Source organism: Schistocerca cancellata, chromosome 3 (assembly GCF_023864275.1).
Source record: "Schistocerca cancellata isolate TAMUIC-IGC-003103 chromosome 3, iqSchCanc2.1, whole genome shotgun sequence".
Lineage (NCBI taxonomy): Eukaryota > Metazoa > Arthropoda > Insecta > Orthoptera > Acrididae > Schistocerca > Schistocerca cancellata.
This window is the reverse complement of record NC_064628.1, coordinates 959,674,977-959,702,498: the sequence shown is the minus strand read 5'-3', so window position 1 is coordinate 959,702,498 and position 27,522 is coordinate 959,674,977. Positions and strand designations below refer to the sequence as shown.

Genomic DNA, 27,522 nt, shown 5'->3' with positions numbered 1-27,522 from the left:
GGAGAAAAGCGGAACGCGAATTCTGCCGTGCTCCTACATTAGATGAGGGCCAACGGCCATACCATGATGAATACACCGGTTCTCGTCCGATCACCGAAGTTAAGCATCATCGGGCCCGGCTAGTACTTGGATGGGTGACCGCCTGGGAAACCCGGGTGCTGTTGGCTCCCTTCCTGTTTTTTTTTTTTGTTATGTCGCCAGCCCAATTTTCAAACTACCTTTCTGTTGTGACAAAGATGCTTCCTTAAGCCTTTTAAACTACTGTAATGGTACGAAAATGCAGTAATTAACTCAGTTTGAGGGAGAATGTGCTAACCACGTTTGCCAAGAAGACTTTGAAAACGACAAAACAGTACGAATCGGCAGGTGAATTCTGAAATACGTACCGCCTATTGTTGTGTAGGAGTGTAGAGTTCCAAATTTGATTTGTAACCACGAATTTATTCCTTAGTCGTCTCGTCTCGTCTCGTCTCGTCTCGTCCCGCAGACGTTTGTCGTGCTTGCGCTGTCATATGGACCACGACCCGAGCGGCAGCGAGCGGCAGTCGAGCAAAGTCGGGACAAGTCGGGACGGGGACAGGGACAGGGATAGGAATGGTGCGAATGCACTGCAAACTACGCAGACACCTGGTGTGAGGCGAGGCGAGGCGAGGAAGCCCACATCGCTACCAGTGGGCCCTCCAGCACGACACTGGCGCACCCCGCACAGGCCCTCCGCTGAGCACCAGGGACAAGATGCGTCCTCCGCTAGTGTCGAAGGCTGCACGCGCCCAGCGAATGACAGGGGGTGCAACGAGCAGCAGTGCGTCTCACACACGCGGCGGTGCGCCCGCCAATTCGGCCGTCACTCTGCTGGGACGCCGGGCGCGCCTCCCCGCGCCGTCCTCAAGGAACTGGCGGTTGCGGAAGGATGCGCTTTCGTCAAATGCGGCCGAAAACTAACATTTTGTGTGTTGGGAGAAAAGCGGAACGCGAATTCTGCCGTGCTCCTACATTAGATGAGGGCCAACGGCCATACCATGATGAATACACCGGTTCTCGTCCGATCACCGAAGTTAAACATCATCGGGCCCGGCTAGTACTTGGATGGGTGACCGCCTGGGAAACCCGGGTGCTGTTGGCTCCCTTCCTGTTTTTTTTTTTGTTATGTCGCCAGCCCAATTTTCAAACTACCTTTCTGTTGTGACAAAGATGCTTCCTTAAGCCTTTTAAACTACTGTAATGGTACGAAAATGCAGTAATTAACTCAGTTTGAGGGAGAATGTGCTAACCACGTTTGCCAAGAAGACTTTGAAAACGACAAAACAGTACGAATCGGCAGGTGAATTCTGAAATACGTACCGCCTATTGTTGTGTAGGAGTGTAGAGTTCCAAATTTGATTTGTAACCACGAATTTATTCCTTAGTCGTCTCGTCTCGTCTCGTCTCGTCTCGTCCCGCAGACGTTTGTCGTGCTTGCGCTGTCATATGGACCACGACCCGAGCGGCAGCGAGCGGCAGTCGAGCAAAGTCGGGACAAGTCGGGACGGGGACAGGGACAGGGATAGGAATGGTGCGAATGCACTGCAAACTACGCAGACACCTGGTGTGAGGCGAGGCGAGGCGAGGAAGCCCACATCGCTACCAGTGGGCCCTCCAGCACGACACTGGCGCACCCCGCACAGGCCCTCCGCTGAGCACCAGGGACAAGATGCGTCCTCCGCTAGTGTCGAAGGCTGCACGCGCCCAGCGAATGACAGGGGGTGCAACGAGCAGCAGTGCGTCTCACACACGCGGCGGTGCGCCCGCCAATTCGGCCGTCACTCTGCTGGGACGCCGGGCGCGCCTCCCCGCGCCGTCCTCAAGGAACTGGCGGTTGCGGAAGGAAGCGCTTTCGTCAAATGCGGCCGAAAACTAACATTTTGTGTGTTGGGAGAAAAGCGGAACGCGAATTCTGCCGTGCTCCTACATTAGATGAGCGCCAACGGCCATACCATGATGAATACACCGGTTCTCGTCCGATCACCGAAGTTAAGCATCATCGGGCCCGGCTAGTACTTGGATGGGTGACCGCCTGGGAAACCCGGGTGCTGTTGGCTCCCTTCCTGTAATGTTTTTTGTTATGTCGCCAGCCCAATTTTCAAACTACCTTTCTGTTGTGACAAAGATGCTTCCTTAAGCCTTTTAAACTACTGTAATGGTACGAAAATGCAGTAATTAACTCAGTTTGAGGGAGAATGTGCTAACCACGTTTGCCAAGAAGACTTTGAAAACGACAAAACAGTACGAATCGGCAGGTGAATTCTGAAATACGTACCGCCTATTGTTGTGTAGGAGTGTAGAGTTCCAAATTTGATTTGTAACCACGAATTTATTCCTTAGTCGTCTCGTCTCGTCTCGTCTCGTCTCGTCCCGCAGACGTTTGTCGTGCTTGCGCTGTCATATGGACCACGACCCGAGCGGCAGCGAGCGGCAGTCGAGCAAAGTCGGGACAAGTCGGGACGGGGACAGGGACAGGGATAGGAATGGTGCGAATGCACTGCAAACTACGCAGACACCTGGTGTGAGGCGAGGCGAGGCGAGGAAGCCCACATCGCTACCAGTGGGCCCTCCAGCACGACACTGGCGCACCCCGCACAGGCCCTCCGCTGAACACCAGCGACAAGATGCGTCCTCCGCTAGTGTCGAAGGCTGCACGCGCCCAGCGAATGACAGGGGGTGCAACGAGCAGCAGTGCGTCTCACACACGCGGCGGTGCGCCCGCCAATTCGGTCGTCACTCTGCTGGGACGCCGGGCGCGCCTCCCGGCGCCGTCCTCGAGGAACTGGCGGTTGCGGAAGGAAGCGCTTTCGTCAAATGCGGCCGAAAACTAACATTTTGTGTGTTGGGAGAAAAGCCGAACGCGAATTCTGCCGTGCTCCTACGTTAGATGAGGGCCAACGGCCATACCATGATGAATACACCGGTTCTCGTCCGATCACCGAAGTTAAGCATCATCGGGCCCGGCTAGTACTTGGATGGGTGACCGCCTGGGAAACCCGGGTGCTGTTGGCTCCCTTCCTGTTTTTTTTTTTTGTTATGTCGCCAGCCCAATTTTCAAACTACCTTTCTGTTGTGACAAAGATGCTTCCTTAAGCCTTTTAAACTACTGTAATGGTACGAAAATGCAGTAATTAACTCAGTTTGAGGGAGAATGTGCTAACCACGTTTGCCAAGAAGACTTTGAAAACGACAAAACAGTACGAATCGGCAGGTGAATTCTGAAATACGTACCGCCTATTGTTGTGTAGGAGTGTAGAGTTCCAAATTTGATTTGTAACCACGAATTTATTCCTTAGTCGTCTCGTCTCGTCTCGTCTCGTCTCGTCCCGCAGACGTTTGTCGTGCTTGCGCTGTCATATGGACCACGACCCGAGCGGCAGCGAGCGGCAGTCGAGCAAAGTCGGGACAAGTCGGGACGGGGACAGGGACAGGGATAGGAATGGTGCGAATGCACTGCAAACTACGCAGACACCTGGTGTGAGGCGAGGCGAGGCGAGGAAGCCCACATCGCTACCAGTGGGCCCTCCAGCACGACACTGGCGCACCCCGCACAGGCCCTCCGCTGAGCACCAGGGACAAGATGCGTCCTCCGCTAGTGTCGAAGGCTGCACGCGCCCAGCGAATGACAGGGGGTGCAACGAGCAGCAGTGCGTCTCACACACGCGGCGGTGCGCCCGCCAATTCGGCCGTCACTCTGCTGGGACGCCGGGCGCGCCTCCCCGCGCCGTCCTCAAGGAACTGGCGGTTGCGGAAGGAAGCGCTTTCGTCAAATGCGGCCGAAAACTAACATTTTGTGTGTTGGGAGAAAAGCGGAACGCGAATTCTGCCGTGCTCCTACATTAGATGAGCGCCAACGGCCATACCATGATGAATACACCGGTTCTCGTCCGATCACCGAAGTTAAGCATCATCGGGCCCGGCTAGTACTTGGATGGGTGACCGCCTGGGAAACCCGGGTGCTGTTGGCTCCCTTCCTGTAATGTTTTTTGTTATGTCGCCAGCCCAATTTTCAAACTACCTTTCTGTTGTGACAAAGATGCTTCCTTAAGCCTTTTAAACTACTGTAATGGTACGAAAATGCAGTAATTAACTCAGTTTGAGGGAGAATGTGCTAACCACGTTTGCCAAGAAGACTTTGAAAACGACAAAACAGTACGAATCGGCAGGTGAATTCTGAAATACGTACCGCCTATTGTTGTGTAGGAGTGTAGAGTTCCAAATTTGATTTGTAACCACGAATTTATTCCTTAGTCGTCTCGTCTCGTCTCGTCTCGTCTCGTCCCGCAGACGTTTGTCGTGCTTGCGCTGTCATATGGACCACGACCCGAGCGGCAGCGAGCGGCAGTCGAGCAAAGTCGGGACAAGTCGGGACGGGGACAGGGACAGGGATAGGAATGGTGCGAATGCACTGCAAACTACGCAGACACCTGGTGTGAGGCGAGGCGAGGCGAGGAAGCCCACATCGCTACCAGTGGGCCCTCCAGCACGACACTGGCGCACCCCGCACAGGCCCTCCGCTGAGCACCAGGGACAAGATGCGTCCTCCGCTAGTGTCGAAGGCTGCACGCGCCCAGCGAATGACAGGGGGTGCAACGAGCAGCAGTGCGTCTCACACACGCGGCGGTGCGCCCGCCAATTCGGCCGTCACTCTGCTGGGACGCCGGGCGCGCCTCCCCGCGCCGTCCTCAAGGAACTGGCGGTTGCGGAAGGAAGCGCTTTCGTCAAATGCGGCCGAAAACTAACATTTTGTGTGTTGGGAGAAAAGCGGAACGCGAATTCTGCCGTGCTCCTACATTAGATGAGCGCCAACGGCCATACCATGATGAATACACCGGTTCTCGTCCGATCACCGAAGTTAAGCATCATCGGGCCCGGCTAGTACTTGGATGGGTGACCGCCTGGGAAACCCGGGTGCTGTTGGCTCCCTTCCTGTTTTTTTTTTTGTTATGTCGCCAGCCCAATTTTCAAACTACCTTTCTGTTGTGACAAAGATGCTTCCTTAAGCCTTTTAAACTACTGTAATGGTACGAAAATGCAGTAATTAACTCAGTTTGAGGGAGAATGTGCTAACCACGTTTGCCAAGAAGACTTTGAAAATGACAAAACAGTACGAATCGGCAGGTGAATTCTGAAATACGTACCGCCTATTGTTGTGTAGGAGTGTAGAGTTCCAAATTTGATTTGTAACCACGAATTTATTCCTTAGTCGTCTCGTCTCGTCTCGTCTCGTCTCGTCCCGCAGACGTTTGTCGTGCTTGCGCTGTCATATGGACCACGACCCGAGCGGCAGCGAGCGGCAGTCGAGCAAAGTCGGGACAAGTCGGGACGGGGACAGGGACAGGGATAGGAATGGTGCGAATGCACTGCAAACTACGCAGACACCTGGTGTGAGGCGAGGCGAGGCGAGGAAGCCCACATCGCTACCAGTGGGCCCTCCAGCACGACACTGGCGCACCCCGCACAGGCCCTCCGCTGAGCACCAGGGACAAGATGCGTCCTCCGCTAGTGTCGAAGGCTGCACGCGCCCAGCGAATGACAGGGGGTGCAACGAGCAGCAGTGCGTCTCACACACGCGGCGGTGCGCCCGCCAATTCGGCCGTCACTCTGCTGGGACGCCGGGCGCGCCTCCCCGCGCCGTCCTCAAGGAACTGGCGGTTGCGGAAGGAAGCGCTTTCGTCAAATGCGGCCGAAAACTAACATTTTGTGTGTTGGGAGAAAAGCGGAACGCGAATTCTGCCGTGCTCCTACATTAGATGAGCGCCAACGGCCATACCATGATGAATACACCGGTTCTCGTCCGATCACCGAAGTTAAGCATCATCGGGCCCGGCTAGTACTTGGATGGGTGACCGCCTGGGAAACCCGGGTGCTGTTGGCTCCCTTCCTGTTTTTTTTTTTTGTTATGTCGCCAGCCCAATTTTCAAACTACCTTTCTGTTGTGACAAAGATGCTTCCTTAAGCCTTTTAAACTACTGTAATGGTACGAAAATGCAGTAATTAACTCAGTTTGAGGGAGAATGTGCTAACCACGTTTGCCAAGAAGACTTTGAAAACGACAAAACAGTACGAATCGGCAGGTGAATTCTGAAATACGTACCGCCTATTGTTGTGTGGGAGTGTAGAGTTCCAAATTTGATTTGTAACCACGAATTTATTCCTTAGTCGTCTCGTCTCGTCTCGTCTCGTCTCGTCCCGCAGACGTTTGTCGTGCTTGCGCTGTCATATGGACCACGACCCGAGCGGCAGCGAGCGGCAGTCGAGCAAAGTCGGGACAAGTCGGGACGGGGACAGGGACAGGGATAGGAATGGTGCGAATGCACTGCAAACTACGCAGACACCTGGTGTGAGGCGAGGCGAGGCGAGGAAGCCCACATCGCTACCAGTGGGCCCTCCAGCACGACACTTGCGCACCCCGCACAGGCCCTCCGCTGAGCACCAGGGACAAGATGCGTCCTCCGCTAGTGTCGAAGGCTGCACGCGCCCAGCGAATGACAGGGGGTGCAACGAGCAGCAGTGCGTCTCACACACGCGGCGGTGCGCCCGCCAATTCGGCCGTCACTCTGCTGGGACGCCGGGCGCGCCTCCCCGCGCCGTCCTCAAGGAACTGGCGGTTGCGGAAGGAAGCGCTTTCGTCAAATGCGGCCGAAAACTAACATTTTGTGTGTTGGGAGAAAAGCGGAACGCGAATTCTGCCGTGCTCCTACATTAGATGAGCGCCAACGGCCATACCATGATGAATACACCGGTTCTCGTCCGATCACCGAAGTTAAGCATCATCGGGCCCGGCTAGTACTTGGATGGGTGACCGCCTGGGAAACCCGGGTGCTGTTGGCTCCCTTCCTGTTTTTTTTTTTTTGTTATGTCGCCAGCCCAATTTTCAAACTACCTTTCTGTTGTGACAAAGATGCTTCCTTAAGCCTTTTAAACTACTGTAATGGTACGAAAATGCAGTAATTAACTCAGTTTGAGGGAGAATGTGCTAACCAAGTTTGCCAAGAAGACTTTGAAAACGACAAAACAGTACGAATCGGCAGGTGATTTCTGAAATACGTCACCGCCTATTGTTGTGTAGGAGTGTAGAGTTCCAAATTTGATTTGTAACCACGAATTTATTCCTTAGTCGTCTCGTCTCGTCTCGTCTCGTCTCGTCCCGCAGACGTTTGTCGTGCTTGCGCTGTCATATGGACCACGACCCGAGCGGCAGCGAGCGGCAGTCGAGCAAAGTCGGGACAAGTCGGGACGGGGACAGGGACAGGGATAGGAATAGTGCGAATGCACTGCAAACTACGCAGACACCTGGTGTGAGGCGAGGCGAGGCGAGGAAGCCCACATCGCTACCAGTGGGCCCTCCAGCACGACACTGGCGCACCCCGCACAGGCCCTCCGCTGAACACCAGGGACAAGATGCGTCCTCCGCTAGTGTCGAAGGCTGCACGCGCCCAGCGAATGACAGGGGGTGCAACGAGCAGCAGTGCGTCTCACACACGCGGCGGTGCGCCCGCCAATTCGGTCGTCACTCTGCTGGGACGCCGGGCGCGCCTCCCGGCGCCGTCCTCGAGGAACTGGCGGTTGCGGAAGGAAGCGCTTTCGTCAAATGCGGCCGAAAACTAACATTTTGTGTGTTGGGAGAAAAGCCGAACGCGAATTCTGCCGTGCTCCTACATTAGATGAGGGCCAACGGCCATACCATGATGAATACACCGGTTCTCGTCCGATCACCGAAGTTAAGCATCATCGGGCCCGGCTAGTACTTGGATGGGTGACCGCCTGGGAAACCCGGGTGCTGTTGGCTCCCTTCCTGTTTTTTTTTTTGTTATGTCGCCAGCCCAATTTTCAAACTACCTTTCTGTTGTGACAAAGATGCTTCCTTAAGCCTTTTAAACTACTGTAATGGTACGAAAATGCAGTAATTAACTCAGTTTGAGGGAGAATGTGCTAACCACGTTTGCCAAGAAGACTTTGAAAACGACAAAACAGTACGAAAGGCAGGTGAATTCTGAAATACGTACCGCCTATTGTTGTGTAGGAGTGTAGAGTTCCAAATTTGATTTGTAACCACGAATTTATTCCTTAGTCGTCTCGTCTCGTCTCGTCTCGTCTCGTCCCGCAGACGTTTGTCGTGCTTGCGCTGTCATATGGACCACGACCCGAGCGGCAGCGAGCGGCAGTCGAGCAAAGTCGGGACAAGTCGGGACGGGGACAGGGACAGGGATAGGAATGGTGCGAATGCACTGCAAACTACGCAGACACCTGGTGTGAGGCGAGGCGAGGCGAGGAAGCCCACATCGCTACCAGTGGGCCCTCCAGCACGACACTGGCGCAACCCGCACAGGCCCTCCGCTGAGCACCAGGGACAAGATGCGTCCTCCGCTAGTGTCGAAGGCTGCACGCGCCCAGCGAATGACAGGGGGTGCAACGAGCAGCAGTGCGTCTCACACACGCGGCGGTGCGCCCGCCAATTCGGCCGTCACTCTGCTGGGACGCCGGGCGCGCCTCCCCGCGCCGTCCTCAAGGAACTGGCGGTTGCGGAAGGAAGCGCTTTCGTCAAATGCGGCCGAAAACTAACATTTTGTGTGTTGGGAGAAAAGCGGAACGCGAATTCTGCCGTGCTCCTACATTAGATGAGCGCCAACGGCCATACCATGATGAATACACCGGTTCTCGTCCGATCACCGAAGTTAAGCATCATCGGGCCCGGCTAGTACTTGGATGGGTGACCGCCTGGGAAACCCGGGTGCTGTTGGCTCCCTTCCTGTTTTTTTTTTTGTTATGTCGCCAGCCCAATTTTCAAACTACCTTTCTGTTGTGACAAAGATGCTTCCTTAAGCCTTTTAAACTACTGTAATGGTACGAAAATGCAGTAATTAACTCAGTTTGAGGGAGAATGTGCTAACCAAGTTTGCCAAGAAGACTTTGAAAACGACAAAACAGTACGAATCGGCAGGTGATTTCTGAAATACGTCACCGCCTATTGTTGTGTAGGAGTGTAGAGTTCCAAATTTGATTTGTAACCACGAATTTATTCCTTAGTCGCCTCGTCTCGTCTCGTGTCGTCTCGTCCCGCAGACGTTTGTCGTGCTTGCGCTGTCATATGGACCACGACCCGAGCGGCAGCGAGCGGCAGTCGAGCAAAGTCGGGACAAGTCGGGACGGGGACAGGGACAGGGATAGGAATAGTGCGAATGCACTGCAAACTACGCAGACACCTGGTGTGAGGCGAGGCGAGGCGAGGAAGCCCACATCGCTACCAGTGGGCCCTCCAGCACGACACTGGCGCACCCCGCACAGGACCTCCGCTGAACACCAGGGACAAGATGCGTCCTCCGCTAGTGTCGAAGGCTGCACGCGCCCAGCGAATGACAGGGGGTGCAACGAGCAGCAGTGCGTCTCACACACGCGGCGGTGCGCCCGCCAATTCGGTCGTCACTCTGCTGGGACGCCGGGCGCGCCTCCCCGCGCCGTCCTCGAGGAACTGGCGGTTGCGGAAGGAAGCGCTTTCGTCAAATGCGGCCGAAAACTAACATTTTGTGTGTTGGGAGAAAAGCCGAACGCGAATTCTGCCGTGCTCCTACGTTAGATGAGGGCCAACGGCCATACCATGATGAATACACCGGTTCTCGTCCGATCACCGAAGTTAAGCATCATCGGGCCCGGCTAGTACTTGGATGGGTGACCGCCTGGGAAACCCGGGTGCTGTTGGCTCCCTTCCTGTTTTTTTTTTGTTATGTCGCCAGCCCAATTTTCAAACTACCTTTCTGTTGTGACAAAGATGCTTCCTTAAGCCTTTTAAACTACTGTAATGGTACGAAAATGCAGTAATTAACTCAGTTTGAGGGAGAATGTGCTAACCACGTTTGCCAGGAAGACTTTGAAAACGACAAAACAGTACGAAAGGCAGGTGAATTCTGAAATACGTACCGCCTATTGTTGTGTAGGAGTGTAGAGTTCCAAATTTGATTTGTAACCACGAATTTATTCCTTAGTCGTCTCGTCTCGTCTCGTCTCGTCTCGTCCCGCAGACGTTTGTCGTGCTTGCGCTGTCATATGGACCACGACCCGAGCGGCAGCGAGCGGCAGTCGAGCAAAGTCGGGACAAGTCGGGACGGGGACAGGGACAGGGATAGGAATGGTGCGAATGCACTGCAAACTACGCAGACACCTGGTGTGAGGCGAGGCGAGGCGAGGAAGCCCACATCGCTACCAGTGGGCCCTCCAGCACGACACTGGCGCACCCCGCACAGGCCCTCCGCTGAGCACCAGGGACAAGATGCGTCCTCCGCTAGTGTCGAAGGCTGCACGCGCCCAGCGAATGACAGGGGGTGCAACGAGCAGCAGTGCGTCTCACACACGCGGCGGTGCGCCCGCCAATTCGGCCGTCACTCTGCTGGGACGCCGGGCGCGCCTCCCCGCGCCGTCCTCAAGGAACTGGCGGTTGCGGAAGGAAGCGCTTTCGTCAAATGCGGCCGAAAACTAACATTTTGTGTGTTGGGAGAAAAGCGGAACGCGAATTCTGCCGTGCTCCTACATTAGATGAGCGCCAACGGCCATACCATGATGAATACACCGGTTCTCGTCCGATCACCGAAGTTAAGCATCATCGGGCCCGGCTAGTACTTGCATGGGTGACCGCCTGGGAAACCCGGGTGCTGTGGCTCCCTTCCTGTTTTTTTTTTTTTTGTTATGTCGCCAGCCCAATTTTCAAACTACCTTTCTGTTGTGACAAAGATGCTTCCTTAAGCCTTTTAAACTACTGTAATGGTACGAAAATGCAGTAATTAACTCAGTTTGAGGGAGAATGTGCTAACCACGTTTGCCAAGAAGACTTTGAAAACGACAAAACAGTACGAATCGGCAGGTGAATTCTGAAATACGTACCGCCTATTGTTGTGTAGGAGTGTAGAGTTCCAAATTTGATTTGTAACCACGAATTTATTCCTTAGTCGTCTCGTCTCGTCTCGTCTCGTCTCGTCCCGCAGACGTTTGTCGTGCTTGCGCTGTCATATGGACCACGACCCGAGCGGCAGCGAGCGGCAGTCGAGCAAAGTCGGGACAAGTCGGGACGGGGACAGGGACAGGGATAGGAATGGTGCGAATGCACTGCAAACTACGCAGACACCTGGTGTGAGTCGAGGCGAGGCGAGGAAGCCCACATCGCTACCAGTGGGCCCTCCAGCACGACACTGGCGCACCCCGCACAGGCCCTCCGCTGAGCACCAGGGACAAGATGCGTCCTCCGCTAGTGTCGAAGGCTGCACGCGCCCAGCGAATGACAGGGGGTGCAACGAGCAGCAGTGCGTCTCACACACGCGGCGGTGCGCCCGCCAATTCGGCCGTCACTCTGCTGGGACGCCGGGCGCGCCTCCCCGCGCCGTCCTCAAGGAACTGGCGGCTGCGGAAGGAAGCGCTTTCGTCAAATGCGGCCGAAAACTAACATTTTGTGTGTTGGGAGAAAAGCGGAACGCGAATTCTGCCGTGCTCCTACATTAGATGAGCGCCAACGGCCATACCATGATGAATACACCGGTTCTCGTCCGATCACCGAAGTTAAGCATCATCGGGCCCGGCTAGTACTTGGATGGGTGACCGCCTGGGAAACCCGGGTGCTGTTGGCTCCCTTCCTGTTTTTTTTTTTTTTTTTGTTATGTCGCCAGCCCAATTTTCAAACTATGTTTCTGTTGTGACAAAGATGCTTCCTTAAGCCTTTTAAACTACTGTAATGGTACGAAAATGCAGTAATTAACTCAGTTTGAGGGAGAATGTGCTAACCACGTTTGCCAAGAAGACTTTGAAAACGACAAAACAGTACGAATCGGCAGGTGAATTCTGAAATACGTACCGCCTATTGTTGTGTACGAGTGTAGAGTTCCAAATTTGATTTGTAACCACGAATTTATTCCTTAGTCGTCTCGTCTCGTCTCGTCTCGTCTCGTCCCGCAGACGTTTGTCGTGCTTGCGCTGTCATATGGACCACGACCCGAGCGGCAGCGAGCGGCAGTCGAGCAAAGTCGGGACAAGTCGGGACGGGGACAGGGACAGGGATAGGAATGGTGCGAATGCACTGCAAACTACGCAGACACCTGGTGTGAGGCGAGGCGAGGCGAGGAAGCCCACATCGCTACCAGTGGGCCCTCCAGCACGACACTGGCGCACCCCGCACAGGCCCTCCGCTGAGCACCAGGGACAAGATGCGTCCTCCGCTAGTGTCGAAGGCTGCACGCGCCCAGCGAATGACAGGGGGTGCAACGAGCAGCAGTGCGTCTCACACACGCGGCGGTGCGCCCGCCAATTCGGCCGTCACTCTGCTGGGACGCCGGGCGCGCCTCCCCGCGCCGTCCTCAAGGAACTGGCGGTTGCGGAAGGAAGCGCTTTCGTCAAATGCGGCCGAAAACTAACATTTTGTGTGTTGGGAGAAAAGCGGAACGCGAATTCTGCCGTGCTCCTACATTAGATGAGCGCCAACGGCCATACCATGATGAATACACCGGTTCTCGTCCGATCACCGAAGTTAAGCATCATCGGGCCCGGCTAGTACTTGGATGGGTGACCGCCTGGGAAACCCGGGTGCTGTTGGCTCCCTTCCTGTTTTTTTTTTTTGTTATGTCGCCAGCCCAATTTTCAAACTACCTTTCTGTTGTGACAAAGATGCTTCCTTAAGCCTTTTAAACTACTGTAATGGTACGAAAATGCAGTAATTAACTCAGTTTGAGGGAGAATGTGCTAACCAAGTTTGCCAAGAAGACTTTGAAAACGACAAAACAGTACGAATCGGCAGGTGATTTCTGAAATACGTCACCGCCTATTGTTGTGTAGGAGTGTAGAGTTCCAAATTTGATTTGTAACCACGAATTTATTCCTTAGTCGTCTCGTCTCGTCTCGTCTCGTCTCGTCCCGCAGACGTTTGTCGTGCTTGCGCTGTCATATGGACCACGACCCGAGCGGCAGCGAGCGGCAGTCGAGCAAAGTCGGGACAAGTCGGGACGGGGACAGGGACAGGGATAGGAATAGTGCGAATGCACTGCAAACTACGCAGACACCTGGTGTGAGGCGAGGCGAGGCGAGGAAGCCCACATCGCTACCAGTGGGCCCTCCAGCACGACACTGGCGCACCCCGCACAGGCCCTCCGCTGAACACCAGGGACAAGATGCGTCCTCCGCTAGTGTCGAAGGCTGCACGCGCCCAGCGAATGACAGGGGGTGCAACGAGCAGCAGTGCGTCTCACACACGCGGCGGTGCGCCCGCCAATTCGGTCGTCACTCTGCTGGGACGCCGGGCGCGCCTCCCCGCGCCGTCCTCGAGGAACTGGCGGTTGCGGAAGGAAGCGCTTTCGTCAAATGCGGCCGAAAACTAACATTTTGTGTGTTGGGAGAAAAGCCGAACGCGAATTCTGCCGTGCTCCTACATTAGATGAGGGCCAACGGCCATACCATGATGAATACACCGGTTCTCGTCCGATCACCGAAGTTAAGCATCATCGGGCCCGGCTAGTACTTGGATGGGTGACCGCCTGGGAAACCCGGGTGCTGTTGGCTCCCTTCCTGTTTTTTTTTTTTTTTGTTATGTCGCCAGCCCAATTTTCAAACTACCTTTCTGTTGTGACAAAGATGCTTCCTTAAGCCTTTTAAACTACTGTAATGGTACGAAAATGCAGTAATTAACTCAGTTTGAGGGAGAATGTGCTAACCACGTTTGCCAAGAAGACTTTGAAAACGACAAAACAGTACGAATCGGCAGGTGAATTCTGAAATACGTACCGCCTATTGTTGTGTAGGAGTGTAGAGTTCCAAATTTGATTTGTAACCACGAATTTATTCCTTAGTCGTCTCGTCTCGTCTCGTCTCGTCTCGTCCCGCAGACGTTTGTCGTGCTTGCGCTGTCATATGGACCACGACCCGAGCGGCAGCGAGCGGCAGTCGAGCAAAGTCGGGACAAGTCGGGACGGGGACAGGGACAGGGATAGGAATGGTGCGAATGCACTGCAAACTACGCAGACACCTGGTGTGAGGCGAGGCGAGGCGAGGAAGCCCACATCGCTACCAGTGGGCCCTCCAGCACGACACTGGCGCACCCCGCACAGGCCCTCCGCTGAGCACCAGGGACAAGATGCGTCCTCCGCTAGTGTCGAAGGCTGCACGCGCCCAGCGAATGACAGGGGGTGCAACGAGCAGCAGTGCGTCTCACACACGCGGCGGTGCGCCCGCCAATTCGGCCGTCACTCTGCTGGGACGCCGGGCGCGCCTCCCCGCGCCGTCCTCAAGGAACTGGCGGTTGCGGAAGGAAGCGCTTTCGTCAAATGCGGCCGAAAACTAACATTTTGTGTGTTGGGAGAAAAGCGGAACGCGAATTCTGCCGTGCTCCTACATTAGATGAGCGCCAACGGCCATACCATGATGAATACACCGGTTCTCGTCCGATCACCGAAGTTAAGCATCATCGGGCCCGGCTAGTACTTGGATGGGTGACCGCCTGGGAAACCCGGGTGCTGTTGGCTCCCTTCCTGTTTTTTTTTTTTTTTGTTATGTCGCCAGCCCAATTTTCAAACTACCTTTCTGTTGTGACAAAGATGCTTCCTTAAGCCTTTTAAACTACTGTAATGGTACGAAAATGCAGTAATTAACTCAGTTTGAGGGAGAATGTGCTAACCACGTTTGCCAAGAAGACTTTGAAAACGACAAAACAGTACGAATCGGCAGGTGAATTCTGAAATACGTACCGCCTATTGTTGTGTACGAGTGTAGAGTTCCAAATTTGATTTGTAACCACGAATTTATTCCTTAGTCGTCTCGTCTCGTCTCGTCTCGTCTCGTCCCGCAGACGTTTGTCGTGCTTGCGCTGTCATATGGACCACGACCCGAGCGGCAGCGAGCGGCAGTCGAGCAAAGTCGGGACAAGTCGGGACGGGGACAGGGACAGGGATAGGAATAGTGCGAATGCACTGCAAACTACGCAGACACCTGGTGTGAGGCGAGGCGAGGCGAGGAAGCCCACATCGCTACCAGTGGGCCCTCCAGCACGACACTGGCGCACCCCGCACAGGCCCTCCGCTGAACACCAGGGACAAGATGCGTCCTCCGCTAGTGTCGAAGGCTGCACGCGCCCAGCGAATGACAGGGGGTGCAACGAGCAGCAGTGCGTCTCACACACGCGGCGGTGCGCCCGCCAATTCGGTCGTCACTCTGCTGGGACGCCGGGCGCGCCTCCCCGCGCCGTCCTCGAGGAACTGGCGGTTGCGGAAGGAAGCGCTTTCGTCAAATGCGGCCGAAAACTAACATTTTGTGTGTTGGGAGAAAAGCCGAACGCGAATTCTGCCGTGCTCCTACATTAGATGAGGGCCAACGGCCATACCATGATGAATACACCGGTTCTCGTCCGATCACCGAAGTTAAGCATCATCGGGCCCGGCTAGTACTTGGATGGGTGACCGCCTGGGAAACCCGGGTGCTGTTGGCTCCCTTCCTGTTTTTTTTTTTTTTGTTATGTCGCCAGCCCAATTTTCAAACTACCTTTCTGTTGTGACAAAGATGCTTCCTTAAGCCTTTTAAACTACTGTAATGGTACGAAAATGCAGTAATTAACTCAGTTTGAGGGAGAATGTGCTAACCACGTTTGCCAAGAAGACTTTGAAAACGACAAAACAGTACGAATCGGCAGGTGAATTCTGAAATACGTACCGCCTATTGTTGTGTAGGAGTGTAGAGTTCCAAATTTGATTTGTAACCACGAATTTATTCCTTAGTCGTCTCGTCTCGTCTCGTCTCGTCTCGTCCCGCAGACGTTTGTCGTGCTTGCGCTGTCATATGGACCACGACCCGAGCGGCAGCGAGCGGCAGTCGAGCAAAGTCGGGACAAGTCGGGACGGGGACAGTGACAGGGATAGGAATGGTGCGAATGCACTGCAAACTACGCAGACACCTGGTGTGAGGCGAGGCGAGGCGAGGAAGCCCACATCGCTACCAGTGGGCCCTCCAGCACGACACTGGCGCACCCCGCACAGGCCCTCCGCTGAGCACCAGGGACAAGATGCGTCCTCCGCTAGTGTCGAAGGCTGCACGCGCCCAGCGAATGACAGGGGGTGCAACGAGCAGCAGTGCGTCTCACACACGCGGCGGTGCGCCCGCCAATTCGGCCGTCACTCTGCTGGGACGCCGGGCGCGCCTCCCCGCGCCGTCCTCAAGGAACTGGCGGTTGCGGAAGGAAGCGCTTTCGTCAAATGCGGCCGAAAACTAACATTTTGTGTGTTGGGAGAAAAGCGGAACGCGAATTCTGCCGTGCTCCTACATTAGATGAGCGCCAACGGCCATACCATGATGAATACACCGGTTCTCGTCCGATCACCGAAGTTAAGCATCATCGGGCCCGGCTAGTACTTGGATGGGTGACCGCCTGGGAAACCCGGGTGCTGTTGGCTCCCTTCCTGTTTTTTTTTTTTTGTTATGTCGCCAGCCCAATTTTCAAACTACCTTTCTGTTGTGACAAAGATGCTTCCTTAAGCCTTTTAAACTACTGTAATGGTACGAAAATGCAGTAATTAACTCAGTTTGAGGGAGAATGTGCTAACCACGTTTGCCAAGAAGACTTTGAAAACGACAAAACAGTACGAATCGGCAGGTGAATTCTGAAATACGTACCGCCTATTGTTGTGTACGAGTGTAGAGTTCCAAATTTGATTTGTAACCACGAATTTATTCCTTAGTCGTCTCGTCTCGTCTCGTCTCGTCTCGTCCCGCAGACGTTTGTCGTGCTTGCGCTGTCATATGGACCACGACCCGAGCGGCAGCGAGCGGCAGTCGAGCAAAGTCGGGACAAGTCGGGACGGGGACAGGGACAGGGATAGGAATGGTGCGAATGCACTGCAAACTACGCAGACACCTGGTGTGAGGCGAGGCGAGGCGAGGAAGCCCACATCGCTACCAGTGGGCCCTCCAGCACGACACTGGCGCACCCCGCACAGGCCCTCCGCTGAGCACCAGGGACAAGATGCGTCCTCCGCTAGTGTCGAAGGCTGCACGCGCCCAGCGAATGACAGGGGGTGCAACGAGCAGCAGTGCGTCTCACACACGCGGCGGTGCGCCCGCCAATTCGGCCGTCACTCTGCTGGGACGCCGGGCGCGCCTCCCCGCGCCGTCCTCAAGGAACTGGCGGTTGCGGAAGGAAGCGCTTTCGTCAAATGCGGCCGAAAACTAACATTTTGTGTGTTGGGAGAAAAGCGGAACGCGAATTCTGCCGTGCTCCTACATTAGATGAGCGCCAACGGCCATACCATGATGAATACACCGGTTCTCGTCCGATCACCGAAGTTAAGCATCATCGGGCCCGGCTAGTACTTGGATGGGTGACCGCCTGGGAAACCCGGGTGCTGTTGGCTCCCTTCCTGTTTTTTTTTTTTTTGTTATGTCGCCAGCCCAATTTTCAAACTACCTTTCTGTTGTGACAAAGATGCTTCCTTAAGCCTTTTAAACTACTGTAATGGTACGAAAATGCAGTAATTAACTCAGTTTGAGGGAGAATGTGCTAACCAAGTTTGCCAAGAAGACTTTGAAAACGACAAAACAGTACGAATCGGCAGGTGATTTCTGAAATACGTCACCGCCTATTGTTGTGTAGGAGTGTAGAGTTCCAAATTTGATTTGTAACCACGAATTTATTCCTTAGTCGTCTCGTCTCGTCTCGTCTCGTCTCGTCCCGCAGACGTTTGTCGTGCTTGCGCTGTCATATGGACCACGACCCGAGCGGCAGCGAGCGGCAGTCGAGCAAAGTCGGGACAAGTCGGGACGGGGACAGGGACAGGGATAGGAATAGTGCGAATGCACTGCAAACTACGCAGACACCTGGTGTGAGGCGAGGCGAGGCGAGGAAGCCCACATCGCTACCAGTGGGCCCTCCAGCACGACACTGGCGCACCCCGCACAGGCCCTCCGCTGAACACCAGGGACAAGATGCGTCCTCCGCTAGTGTCGAAGGCTGCACGCGCCCAGCGAATGACAGGGGGTGCAACGAGCAGCAGTGCGTCTCACACACGCGGCGGTGCGCCCGCCAATTCGGTCGTCACTCTGCTGGGACGCCGGGCGCGCCTCCCCGCGCCGTCCTCGAGGAACTGGCGGTTGCGGAAGGAAGCGCTTTCGTCAAATGCGGCCGAAAACTAACATTTTGTGTGTTGGGAGAAAAGCCGAACGCGAATTCTGCCGTGCTCCTACATTAGATGAGGGCCAACGGCCATACCATGATGAATACACCGGTTCTCGTCCGATCACCGAAGTTAAGCATCATCGGGCCCGGCTAGTACTTGGATGGGTGACCGCCTGGGAAACCCGGGTGCTGTTGGCTCCCTTCCTGTTTTTTTTTTTTTGTTATGTCGCCAGCCCAATTTTCAAACTACCTTTCTGTTGTGACAAAGATGCTTCCTTAAGCCTTTTAAACTACTGTAATGGTACGAAAATGCAGTAATTAACTCAGTTTGAGGGAGAATGTGCTAACCACGTTTGCCAAGAAGACTTTGAAAACGACAAAACAGTACGAATCGGCAGGTGAATTCTGAAATACATACCGCCTATTGTTGTGTAGGAGTGTAGAGTTCCAAATTTGATTTGTAACCACGAATTTATTCCTTAGTCGTCTCGTCTCGTCTCGTCTCGTCTCGTCCCGCAGACGTTTGTCGTGCTTGCGCTGTCATATGGACCACGACCCGAGCGGCAGCGAGCGGCAGTCGAGCAAAGTCGGGACAAGTCGGGACGGGGACAGGGACAGGGATAGGAATGGTGCGAATGCACTGCAAACTACGCAGACACCTGGTGTGAGGCGAGGCGAGGCGAGGAAGCCCACATCGCTACCAGTGGGCCCTCCAGCACGACACTGGCGCACCCCGCACAGGCCCTCCGCTGAGCACCAGGGACAAGATGCGTCCTCCGCTAGTGTCGAAGGCTGCACGCGCCCAGCGAATGACAGGGGGTGCAACGAGCAGCAGTGCGTCTCACACACGCGGCGGTGCGCCCGCCAATTCGGCCGTCACTCTGCTGGGACGCCGGGCGCGCCTCCCCGCGCCGTCCTCAAGGAACTGGCGGTTGCGGAAGGAAGCGCTTTCGTCAAATGCGGCCGAAAACTAACATTTTGTGTGTTGGGAGAAAAGCGGAACGCGAATTCTGCCGTGCTCCTACATTAGATGAGCGCCAACGGCCATACCATGATGAATACACCGGTTCTCGTCCGATCACCGAAGTTAAGCATCATCGGGCCCGGCTAGTACTTGGATGGGTGACCGCCTGGGAAACCCGGGTGCTGTTGGCTCCCTTCCTGTTTTTTTTTTTTTGTTATGTCGCCAGCCCAATTTTCAAACTACCTTTCTGTTGTGACAAAGATGCTTCCTTAAGCCTTTTAAACTACTGTAATGGTACGAAAATGCAGTAATTAACTCAGTTTGAGGGAGAATGTGCTAACCAAGTTTGCCAAGAAGACTTTGAAAACGACAAAACAGTACGAATCGGCAGGTGATTTCTGAAATACGTCACCGCCTATTGTTGTGTAGGAGTGTAGAGTTCCAAATTTGATTTGTAACCACGAATTTATTCCTTAGTCGTCTCGTCTCGTCTCGTCTCGTCTCGTCCCGCAGACGTTTGTCGTGCTTGCGCTGTCATATGGACCACGACCCGAGCGGCAGCGAGCGGCAGTCGAGCAAAGTCGGGACAAGTCGGGACGGGGACAGGGACAGGGATAGGAATAGTGCGAATGCACTGCAAACTACGCAGACACCTGGTGTGAGGCGAGGCGAGGCGAGGAAGCCCACATCGCTACCAGTGGGCCCTCCAGCACGACACTGGCGCACCCCGCACAGGCCCTCCGCTGAACACCAGGGACAAGATGCGTCCTCCGCTAGTGTCGAAGGCTGCACGCGCCCAGCGAATGACAGGGGGTGCAACGAGCAGCAGTGCGTCTCACACACGCGGCGGTGCGCCCGCCAATTCGGTCGTCACTCTGCTGGGACGCCGGGCGCGCCTCCCCGCGCCGTCCTCGAGGAACTGGCGGTTGCGGAAGGAAGCGCTTTCGTCAAATGCGGCCGAAAACTAACATTTTGTGTGTTGGGAGAAAAGCCGAACGCGAATTCTGCCGTGCTCCTACATTAGATGAGGGCCAACGGCCATACCATGATGAATACACCGGTTCTCGTCCGATCACCGAAGTTAAGCATCATCGGGCCCGGCTAGTACTTGGATGGGTGACCGCCTGGGAAACCCGGGTGCTGTTGGCTCCCTTCCTGTTTTTTTTTTTTTTTTGTTATGTCGCCAGCCCAATTTTCAAACTATGTTTCTGTTGTGACAAAGATGCTTCCTTAAGCCTTTTAAACTACTGTAATGGTACGAAAATGCAGTAATTAACTCAGTTTGAGGGAGAATGTGCTAACCACGTTTGCCAAGAAGACTTTGAAAACGACAAAACAGTACGAATCGGCAGGTGAATTCTGAAATACGTACCGTCTATTGTTGTGTAGGAGTGTGGAATTCCAAATTTGATTTGTAACCACGAATTTATTCCTTAGTCGTCTCGTCTCGTCTCGTCTCGTCTCGTCCCGCAGACGTTTGTCGTGCTTGCGCTGTCATATGGACCACGACCCGAGCGGCAGCGAGCGGCAGTCGAGCAAAGTCGGGACAAGTCGGGACGGGGACAGGGACAGGGATAGGAATGGTGCGAATGCACTGCAAACTACGCAGACACCTGGTGTGAGGCGAGGCGAGGCGAGGAAGCCCACATCGCTACCAGTGGGCCCTCCAGCACGACACTGGCGCACCCCGCACAGGCCCTCCGCTGAGCACCAGGGACAAGATGCGTCCTCCGCTAGTGTCGAAGGCTGCACGCGCCCAGCGAATGACAGGGGGTGCAACGAGCAGCAGTGCGTCTCACACACGCGGCGGTGCGCCCGCCAATTCGGCCGTCACTCTGCTGGGACGCCGGGCGCGCCTCCCCGCGCCGTCCTCAAGGAACTGGCGGTTGCGGAAGGAAGCGCTTTCGTCAAATGCGGCCGAAAACTAACATTTTGTGTGTTGGGAGAAAAGCGGAACGCGAATTCTGCCGTGCTCCTACATTAGATGAGCGCCAACGGCCATACCATGATGAATACACCGGTTCTCGTCCGATCACCGAAGTTAAGCATTATCGGGCCCGGCTAGTACTTGGATGGGTGACCGCCTGGGAAACCCGGGTGCTGTTGGCTCCCTTCCTGTTTTTTTTTTTTTTGTTATGTCGCCAGCCCAATTTTCAAACTACCTTTCTGTTGTGACAAAGATGCTTCCTTAAGCCTTTTAAACTACTGTAATGGTACGAAAATGCAGTAATTAACTCAGTTTGAGGGAGAATGTGCTAACCACGTTTGCCAAGAAGACTTTGAAAACGACAAAACAGTACGAATCGGCAGGTGAATTCTGAAATACGTACCGCCTATTGTTGTGTAGGAGTGTAGAGTTCCAAATTTGATTTGTAACCACGAATTTATTCCTTAGTCGTCTCGTCTCGTCTCGTCTCGTCTCGTCCCGCAGACGTTTGTCGTGCTTGCGCTGTCATATGGACCACGACCCGAGCGGCAGCGAGCGGCAGTCGAGCAAAGTCGGGACAAGTCGGGACGGGGACAGGGACAGGGATAGGAATGGTGCGAATGCACTGCAAACTACGCAGACACCTGGTGTGAGGCGAGGCGAGGCGAGGAAGCCCACATCGCTACCAGTGGGCCCTCCAGCACGACACTGGCGCACCCCGCACAGGCCCTCCGCTGAGCACCAGGGACAAGATGCGTCCTCCGCTAGTGTCGAAGGCTGCACGCGCCCAGCGAATGACAGGGGGTGCAACGAGCAGCAGTGCGTCTCACACACGCGGCGGTGCGCCCGCCAATTCGGCCGTCACTCTGCTGGGACGCCGGGCGCGCCTCCCCGCGCCGTCCTCAAGGAACTGGCGGTTGCGGAAGGAAGCGCTTTCGTCAAATGCGGCCGAAAACTAACATTTTGTGTGTTGGGAGAAAAGCGGAACGCGAATTCTGCCGTGCTCCTACATTAGATGAGCGCCAACGGCCATACCATGATGAATACACCGGTTCTCGTCCGATCACCGAAGTTAAGCATCATCGGGCCCGGCTAGTACTTGGATGGGTGACCGCCTGGGAAACCCGGGTGCTGTTGGCTCCCTTCCTGTTTTTTTTTTTTTTGTTATGTCGCCAGCCCAATTTTCAAACTACCTTTCTGTTGTGACAAAGATGCTTCCTTAAGCCTTTTAAACTACTGTAATGGTACGAAAATGCAGTAATTAACTCAGTTTGAGGGAGAATGTGCTAACCACGTTTGCCAAGAAGACTTTGAAAACGACAAAACAGTACGAATCGGCAGGTGAATTCTGAAATACGTACCGCCTATTGTTGTGTACGAGTGTAGAGTTCCAAATTTGATTTGTAACCACGAATTTATTCCTTAGTCGTCTCGTCTCGTCTCGTCTCGTCTCGTCCCGCAGACGTTTGTCGTGCTTGCGCTGTCATATGGACCACGACCCGAGCGGCAGCGAGCGGCAGTCGAGCAAAGTCGGGACAAGTCGGGACGGGGACAGGGACAGGGATAGGAATGGTGCGAATGCACTGCAAACTACGCAGACACCTGGTGTGAGGCGAGGCGAGGCGAGGAAGCCCACATCGCTACCAGTGGGCCCTCCAGCACGACACTGGCGCACCCCGCACAGGCCCTCCGCTGAACACCAGCGACAAGATGCGTCCTCCGCTAGTGTCGAAGGCTGCACGCGCCCAGCGAATGACAGGGGGTGCAACGAGCAGCAGTGCGTCTCACACACGCGGCGGTGCGCCCGCCAATTCGGTCGTCACTCTGCTGGGACGCCGGGCGCGCCTCCCCGCGCCGTCCTCGAGGAACTGGCGGTTGCGGAAGGAAGCGCTTTCGTCAAATGCGGCCGAAAACTAACATTTTGTGTGTTGGGAGAAAAGCCGAACGCGAATTCTGCCGTGCTCCTACATTAGATGAGGGCCAACGGCCATACCATGATGAATACACCGGTTCTCGTCCGATCACCGAAGTTAAGCATCATCGGGCCCGGCTAGTACTTGGATGGGTGACCGCCTGGGAAACCCGGGTGCTGTTGGCTCCCTTCCTGTTTTTTTTTTTTTTTTGTTATGTCGCCAGCCCAATTTTCAAACTATGTTTCTGTTGTGACAAAGATGCTTCCTTAAGCCTTTTAAACTACTGTAATGGTACGAAAATGCAGTAATTAACTCAGTTTGAGGGAGAATGTGCTAACCACGTTTGCCAAGAAGACTTTGAAAACGACAAAACAGTACGAATCGGCAGGTGAATTCTGAAATACGTACCGTCTATTGTTGTGTAGGAGTGTGGAATTCCAAATTTGATTTGTAACCACGAATTTATTCCTTAGTCGTCTCGTCTCGTCTCGTCTCGTCTCGTCCCGCAGACGTTTGTCGTGCTTGCGCTGTCATATGGACCACGACCCGAGCGGCAGCGAGCGGCAGTCGAGCAAAGTCGGGACAAGTCGGGACGGGGACAGGGACAGGGATAGGAATGGTGCGAATGCACTGCAAACTACGCAGACACCTGGTGTGAGGCGAGGCGAGGCGAGGAAGCCCACATCGCTACCAGTGGGCCCTCCAGCACGACACTGGCGCACCCCGCACAGGCCCTCCGCTGAGCACCAGGGACAAGATGCGTCCTCCGCTAGTGTCGAAGGCTGCACGCGCCCAGCGAATGACAGGGGGTGCAACGAGCAGCAGTGCGTCTCACACACGCGGCGGTGCGCCCGCCAATTCGGCCGTCACTCTGCTGGGACGCCGGGCGCGCCTCCCCGCGCCGTCCTCAAGGAACTGGCGGTTGCGGAAGGAAGCGCTTTCGTCAAATGCGGCCGAAAACTAACATTTTGTGTGTTGGGAGAAAAGCGGAACGCGAATTCTGCCGTGCTCCTACATTAGATGAGCGCCAACGGCCATACCATGATGAATACACCGGTTCTCGTCCGATCACCGAAGTTAAGCATTATCGGGCCCGGCTAGTACTTGGATGGGTGACCGCCTGGGAAACCCGGGTGCTGTTGGCTCCCTTCCTGTTTTTTTTTTTTTTGTTATGTCGCCAGCCCAATTTTCAAACTACCTTTCTGTTGTGACAAAGATGCTTCCTTAAGCCTTTTAAACTACTGTAATGGTACGAAAATGCAGTAATTAACTCAGTTTGAGGGAGAATGTGCTAACCACGTTTGCCAAGAAGACTTTGAAAACGACAAAACAGTACGAATCGGCAGGTGAATTCTGAAATACGTACCGCCTATTGTTGTGTAGGAGTGTAGAGTTCCAAATTTGATTTGTAACCACGAATTTATTCCTTAGTCGTCTCGTCTCGTCTCGTCTCGTCTCGTCCCGCAGACGTTTGTCGTGCTTGCGCTGTCATATGGACCACGACCCGAGCGGCAGCGAGCGGCAGTCGAGCAAAGTCGGGACAAGTCGGGACGGGGACAGGGACAGGGATAGGAATGGTGCGAATGCACTGCAAACTACGCAGACACCTGGTGTGAGGCGAGGCGAGGCGAGGAAGCCCACATCGCTACCAGTGGGCCCTCCAGCACGACACTGGCGCACCCCGCACAGGCCCTCCGCTGAGCACCAGGGACAAGATGCGTCCTCCGCTAGTGTCGAAGGCTGCACGCGCCCAGCGAATGACAGGGGGTGCAACGAGCAGCAGTGCGTCTCACACACGCGGCGGTGCGCCCGCCAATTCGGCCGTCACTCTGCTGGGACGCCGGGCGCGCCTCCCCGCGCCGTCCTCAAGGAACTGGCGGTTGCGGAAGGAAGCGCTTTCGTCAAATGCGGCCGAAAACTAACATTTTGTGTGTTGGGAGAAAAGCGGAACGCGAATTCTGCCGTGCTCCTACATTAGATGAGCGCCAACGGCCATACCATGATGAATACACCGGTTCTCGTCCGATCACCGAAGTTAAGCATCATCGGGCCCGGCTAGTACTTGGATGGGTGACCGCCTGGGAAACCCGGGTGCTGTTGGCTCCCTTCCTGTTTTTTTTTTTTTTGTTATGTCGCCAGCCCAATTTTCAAACTACCTTTCTGTTGTGACAAAGATGCTTCCTTAAGCCTTTTAAACTACTGTAATGGTACGAAAATGCAGTAATTAACTCAGTTTGAGGGAGAATGTGCTAACCACGTTTGCCAAGAAGACTTTGAAAACGACAAAACAGTACGAATCGGCAGGTGAATTCTGAAATACGTACCGCCTATTGTTGTGTACGAGTGTAGAGTTCCAAATTTGATTTGTAACCACGAATTTATTCCTTAGTCGTCTCGTCTCGTCTCGTCTCGTCTCGTCCCGCAGACGTTTGTCGTGCTTGCGCTGTCATATGGACCACGACCCGAGCGGCAGCGAGCGGCAGTCGAGCAAAGTCGGGACAAGTCGGGACGGGGACAGGGACAGGGATAGGAATGGTGCGAATGCACTGCAAACTACGCAGACACCTGGTGTGAGGCGAGGCGAGGCGAGGAAGCCCACATCGCTACCAGTGGGCCCTCCAGCACGACACTGGCGCACCCCGCACAGGCCCTCCGCTGAGCACCAGGGACAAGATGCGTCCTCCGCTAGTGTCGAAGGCTGCACGCGCCCAGCGAATGACAGGGGGTGCAACGAGCAGCAGTGCGTCTCACACACGCGGCGGTGCGCCCGCCAATTCGGCCGTCACTCTGCTGGGACGCCGGGCGCGCCTCCCCGCGCCGTCCTCAAGGAACTGGCGGTTGCGGAAGGAAGCGCTTTCGTCAAATGCGGCCGAAAACTAACATTTTGTGTGTTGGGAGAAAAGCGGAACGCGAATTCTGCCGTGCTCCTACATTAGATGAGGGCCAACGGCCATACCATGATGAATACACCGGTTCTCGTCCGATCACCGAAGTTAAGCATCATCGGGCCCGGCTAGTACTTGGATGGGTGACCGCCTGGGAAACCCGGGTGCTGTTGGCTCCCTTCCTGTTTTTTTTTTTTTTGTTATGTCGCCAGCCCAATTTTCAAACTACCTTTCTGTTGTGACAAAGATGCTTCCTTAAGCCTTTTAAACTACTGTAATGGTACGAAAATGCAGTAATTAACTCAGTTTGAGGGAGAATGTGCTAACCACGTTTGCCAAGAAGACTTTGAAAACGACAAAACAGTACGAATCGGCAGGTGAATTCTGAAATACGTACCGCCTATTGTTGTGTACGAGTGTAGAGTTCCAAATTTGATTTGTAACCACGAATTTATTCCTTAGTCGTCTCGTCTCGTCTCGTCTCGTCTCGTCCCGCAGACGTTTGTCGTGCTTGCGCTGTCATATGGACCACGACCCGAGCGGCAGCGAGCGGCAGTCGAGCAAAGTCGGGACAAGTCGGGACGGGGACAGGGACAGGGATAGGAATGGTGCGAATGCACTGCAAACTACGCAGACACCTGGTGTGAGGCGAGGCAAGGCGAGGAAGCCCACATCGCTACCAGTGGGCCCTCCAGCACGACACTGGCGCACCCCGCACAGGCCCTCCGCTGAGCACCAGGGACAAGATGCGTCCTCCGCTAGTGTCGAAGGCTGCACGCGCCCAGCGAATGACAGGGGGTGCAACGAGCAGCAGTGCGTCTCACACACGCGGCGGTGCGCCCGCCAATTCGGCCGTCACTCTGCTGGGACGCCGGGCGCGCCTCCCCGCGCCGTCCTCAAGGAACTGGCGGTTGCGGAAGGAAGCGCTTTCGTCAAATGCGGCCGAAAACTAACATTTTGTGTGTTGGGAGAAAAGCGGAACGCGAATTCTGCCGTGCTCCTACATTAGATGAGCGCCAACGGCCATACCATGATGAATACACCGGTTCTCGTCCGATCACCGAAGTTAAGCATCATCGGGCCCGGCTAGTACTTGGATGGGTGACCGCCTGGGAAACCCGGGTGCTGTTGGCTCCCTTCCTGTTTTTTTTTTTTTTTTTGTTATGTCGCCAGCCCAATTTTCAAACTACCTTTCTGTTGTGACAAAGATGCTTCCTTAAGCCTTTTAAACTACTGTAATGGTACGAAAATGCAGTAATTAACTCAGTTTGAGGGAGAATGTGCTAACCACGTTTGCCAAGAAGACTTTGAAAACGACAAAACAGTACGAATCGGCAGGTGATTTCTGAAATACGTCACCGCCTATTGTTGTGTAGGAGTGTAGAGTTCCAAATTTGATTTGTAACCACGAATTTATTCCTTAGTCGTCTCGTCTCGTCTCGTCTCGTCTCGTCCCGCAGACGTTTGTCGTGCTTGCGCTGTCATATGGACCACGACCCGAGCGGCAGCGAGCGGCAGTCGAGCAAAGTCGGGACAAGTCGGGACGGGGACAGGGACAGGGATAGGAATGGTGCGAATGCACTGGAAACTACGCAGACACCTGGTGTGAGGCGAGGCGAGGCGAGGAAGCCCACATCGCTACCAGTGGGCCCTCCAGCACGACACTGGCGCACCCCGCACAGGCCCTC

At 54.8% G+C, this 27,522-nt stretch overlaps 29 non-coding genes across 29 annotated transcripts; all 29 read left to right on the top strand.

The window, feature by feature from the left end:
- The first annotated feature begins 48 nt into the window (after window positions 1–48).
- LOC126177534 (5S ribosomal RNA) lies at window positions 49–167 on the top strand. Its single transcript, XR_007535829.1, has one exon. It is a non-coding gene; the product is annotated as a 5S ribosomal RNA (ribosomal RNA).
- Window positions 168–1,004: 837 nt separating this feature from the next.
- Window positions 1,005–1,123, top strand: LOC126178081 (5S ribosomal RNA). Its single transcript, XR_007535997.1, has one exon. It is a non-coding gene; the product is annotated as a 5S ribosomal RNA (ribosomal RNA).
- Window positions 1,124–1,959: 836 nt separating this feature from the next.
- Window positions 1,960–2,078, top strand: LOC126177522 (5S ribosomal RNA). The gene has a single exon (XR_007535828.1). It is a non-coding gene; the product is annotated as a 5S ribosomal RNA (ribosomal RNA).
- An 836-nt stretch (window positions 2,079–2,914) lies between these two features.
- Window positions 2,915–3,033, top strand: LOC126177511 (5S ribosomal RNA). The gene has a single exon (XR_007535827.1). It is a non-coding gene; the product is annotated as a 5S ribosomal RNA (ribosomal RNA).
- Window positions 3,034–3,870: 837 nt separating this feature from the next.
- LOC126177500 (5S ribosomal RNA) lies at window positions 3,871–3,989 on the top strand. Its single transcript, XR_007535826.1, has one exon. It is a non-coding gene; the product is annotated as a 5S ribosomal RNA (ribosomal RNA).
- Window positions 3,990–4,825: 836 nt separating this feature from the next.
- On the top strand, window positions 4,826–4,944 carry LOC126177489 (5S ribosomal RNA). Its single transcript, XR_007535825.1, has one exon. It is a non-coding gene; the product is annotated as a 5S ribosomal RNA (ribosomal RNA).
- An 836-nt stretch (window positions 4,945–5,780) lies between these two features.
- LOC126177477 (5S ribosomal RNA) lies at window positions 5,781–5,899 on the top strand. The gene has a single exon (XR_007535824.1). It is a non-coding gene; the product is annotated as a 5S ribosomal RNA (ribosomal RNA).
- An 837-nt stretch (window positions 5,900–6,736) lies between these two features.
- On the top strand, window positions 6,737–6,855 carry LOC126177464 (5S ribosomal RNA). The gene has a single exon (XR_007535823.1). It is a non-coding gene; the product is annotated as a 5S ribosomal RNA (ribosomal RNA).
- An 839-nt stretch (window positions 6,856–7,694) lies between these two features.
- LOC126177453 (5S ribosomal RNA) lies at window positions 7,695–7,813 on the top strand. Its single transcript, XR_007535822.1, has one exon. It is a non-coding gene; the product is annotated as a 5S ribosomal RNA (ribosomal RNA).
- An 835-nt stretch (window positions 7,814–8,648) lies between these two features.
- Window positions 8,649–8,767, top strand: LOC126177441 (5S ribosomal RNA). The gene has a single exon (XR_007535821.1). It is a non-coding gene; the product is annotated as a 5S ribosomal RNA (ribosomal RNA).
- An 837-nt stretch (window positions 8,768–9,604) lies between these two features.
- On the top strand, window positions 9,605–9,723 carry LOC126177429 (5S ribosomal RNA). Its single transcript, XR_007535819.1, has one exon. It is a non-coding gene; the product is annotated as a 5S ribosomal RNA (ribosomal RNA).
- An 834-nt stretch (window positions 9,724–10,557) lies between these two features.
- LOC126178365 (5S ribosomal RNA) lies at window positions 10,558–10,676 on the top strand. The gene has a single exon (XR_007536270.1). It is a non-coding gene; the product is annotated as a 5S ribosomal RNA (ribosomal RNA).
- An 838-nt stretch (window positions 10,677–11,514) lies between these two features.
- LOC126177417 (5S ribosomal RNA) lies at window positions 11,515–11,633 on the top strand. Its single transcript, XR_007535818.1, has one exon. It is a non-coding gene; the product is annotated as a 5S ribosomal RNA (ribosomal RNA).
- Window positions 11,634–12,475: 842 nt separating this feature from the next.
- Window positions 12,476–12,594, top strand: LOC126177405 (5S ribosomal RNA). Its single transcript, XR_007535817.1, has one exon. It is a non-coding gene; the product is annotated as a 5S ribosomal RNA (ribosomal RNA).
- Window positions 12,595–13,432: 838 nt separating this feature from the next.
- Window positions 13,433–13,551, top strand: LOC126177394 (5S ribosomal RNA). The gene has a single exon (XR_007535816.1). It is a non-coding gene; the product is annotated as a 5S ribosomal RNA (ribosomal RNA).
- An 840-nt stretch (window positions 13,552–14,391) lies between these two features.
- Window positions 14,392–14,510, top strand: LOC126177382 (5S ribosomal RNA). The gene has a single exon (XR_007535815.1). It is a non-coding gene; the product is annotated as a 5S ribosomal RNA (ribosomal RNA).
- Window positions 14,511–15,350: 840 nt separating this feature from the next.
- LOC126177371 (5S ribosomal RNA) lies at window positions 15,351–15,469 on the top strand. The gene has a single exon (XR_007535814.1). It is a non-coding gene; the product is annotated as a 5S ribosomal RNA (ribosomal RNA).
- Window positions 15,470–16,308: 839 nt separating this feature from the next.
- LOC126177359 (5S ribosomal RNA) lies at window positions 16,309–16,427 on the top strand. The gene has a single exon (XR_007535813.1). It is a non-coding gene; the product is annotated as a 5S ribosomal RNA (ribosomal RNA).
- An 838-nt stretch (window positions 16,428–17,265) lies between these two features.
- On the top strand, window positions 17,266–17,384 carry LOC126177347 (5S ribosomal RNA). The gene has a single exon (XR_007535812.1). It is a non-coding gene; the product is annotated as a 5S ribosomal RNA (ribosomal RNA).
- Window positions 17,385–18,224: 840 nt separating this feature from the next.
- Window positions 18,225–18,343, top strand: LOC126177335 (5S ribosomal RNA). The gene has a single exon (XR_007535810.1). It is a non-coding gene; the product is annotated as a 5S ribosomal RNA (ribosomal RNA).
- Window positions 18,344–19,181: 838 nt separating this feature from the next.
- LOC126177324 (5S ribosomal RNA) lies at window positions 19,182–19,300 on the top strand. Its single transcript, XR_007535809.1, has one exon. It is a non-coding gene; the product is annotated as a 5S ribosomal RNA (ribosomal RNA).
- An 839-nt stretch (window positions 19,301–20,139) lies between these two features.
- LOC126177311 (5S ribosomal RNA) lies at window positions 20,140–20,258 on the top strand. The gene has a single exon (XR_007535807.1). It is a non-coding gene; the product is annotated as a 5S ribosomal RNA (ribosomal RNA).
- Window positions 20,259–21,099: 841 nt separating this feature from the next.
- LOC126178091 (5S ribosomal RNA) lies at window positions 21,100–21,218 on the top strand. Its single transcript, XR_007536007.1, has one exon. It is a non-coding gene; the product is annotated as a 5S ribosomal RNA (ribosomal RNA).
- Window positions 21,219–22,057: 839 nt separating this feature from the next.
- On the top strand, window positions 22,058–22,176 carry LOC126177300 (5S ribosomal RNA). Its single transcript, XR_007535806.1, has one exon. It is a non-coding gene; the product is annotated as a 5S ribosomal RNA (ribosomal RNA).
- Window positions 22,177–23,015: 839 nt separating this feature from the next.
- LOC126177289 (5S ribosomal RNA) lies at window positions 23,016–23,134 on the top strand. Its single transcript, XR_007535805.1, has one exon. It is a non-coding gene; the product is annotated as a 5S ribosomal RNA (ribosomal RNA).
- Window positions 23,135–23,975: 841 nt separating this feature from the next.
- Window positions 23,976–24,094, top strand: LOC126178090 (5S ribosomal RNA). Its single transcript, XR_007536006.1, has one exon. It is a non-coding gene; the product is annotated as a 5S ribosomal RNA (ribosomal RNA).
- Window positions 24,095–24,933: 839 nt separating this feature from the next.
- On the top strand, window positions 24,934–25,052 carry LOC126177278 (5S ribosomal RNA). The gene has a single exon (XR_007535804.1). It is a non-coding gene; the product is annotated as a 5S ribosomal RNA (ribosomal RNA).
- An 839-nt stretch (window positions 25,053–25,891) lies between these two features.
- LOC126177215 (5S ribosomal RNA) lies at window positions 25,892–26,010 on the top strand. Its single transcript, XR_007535802.1, has one exon. It is a non-coding gene; the product is annotated as a 5S ribosomal RNA (ribosomal RNA).
- An 839-nt stretch (window positions 26,011–26,849) lies between these two features.
- On the top strand, window positions 26,850–26,968 carry LOC126178802 (5S ribosomal RNA). Its single transcript, XR_007536656.1, has one exon. It is a non-coding gene; the product is annotated as a 5S ribosomal RNA (ribosomal RNA).
- The last annotated feature ends 554 nt before the right edge of the window (window positions 26,969–27,522 follow it).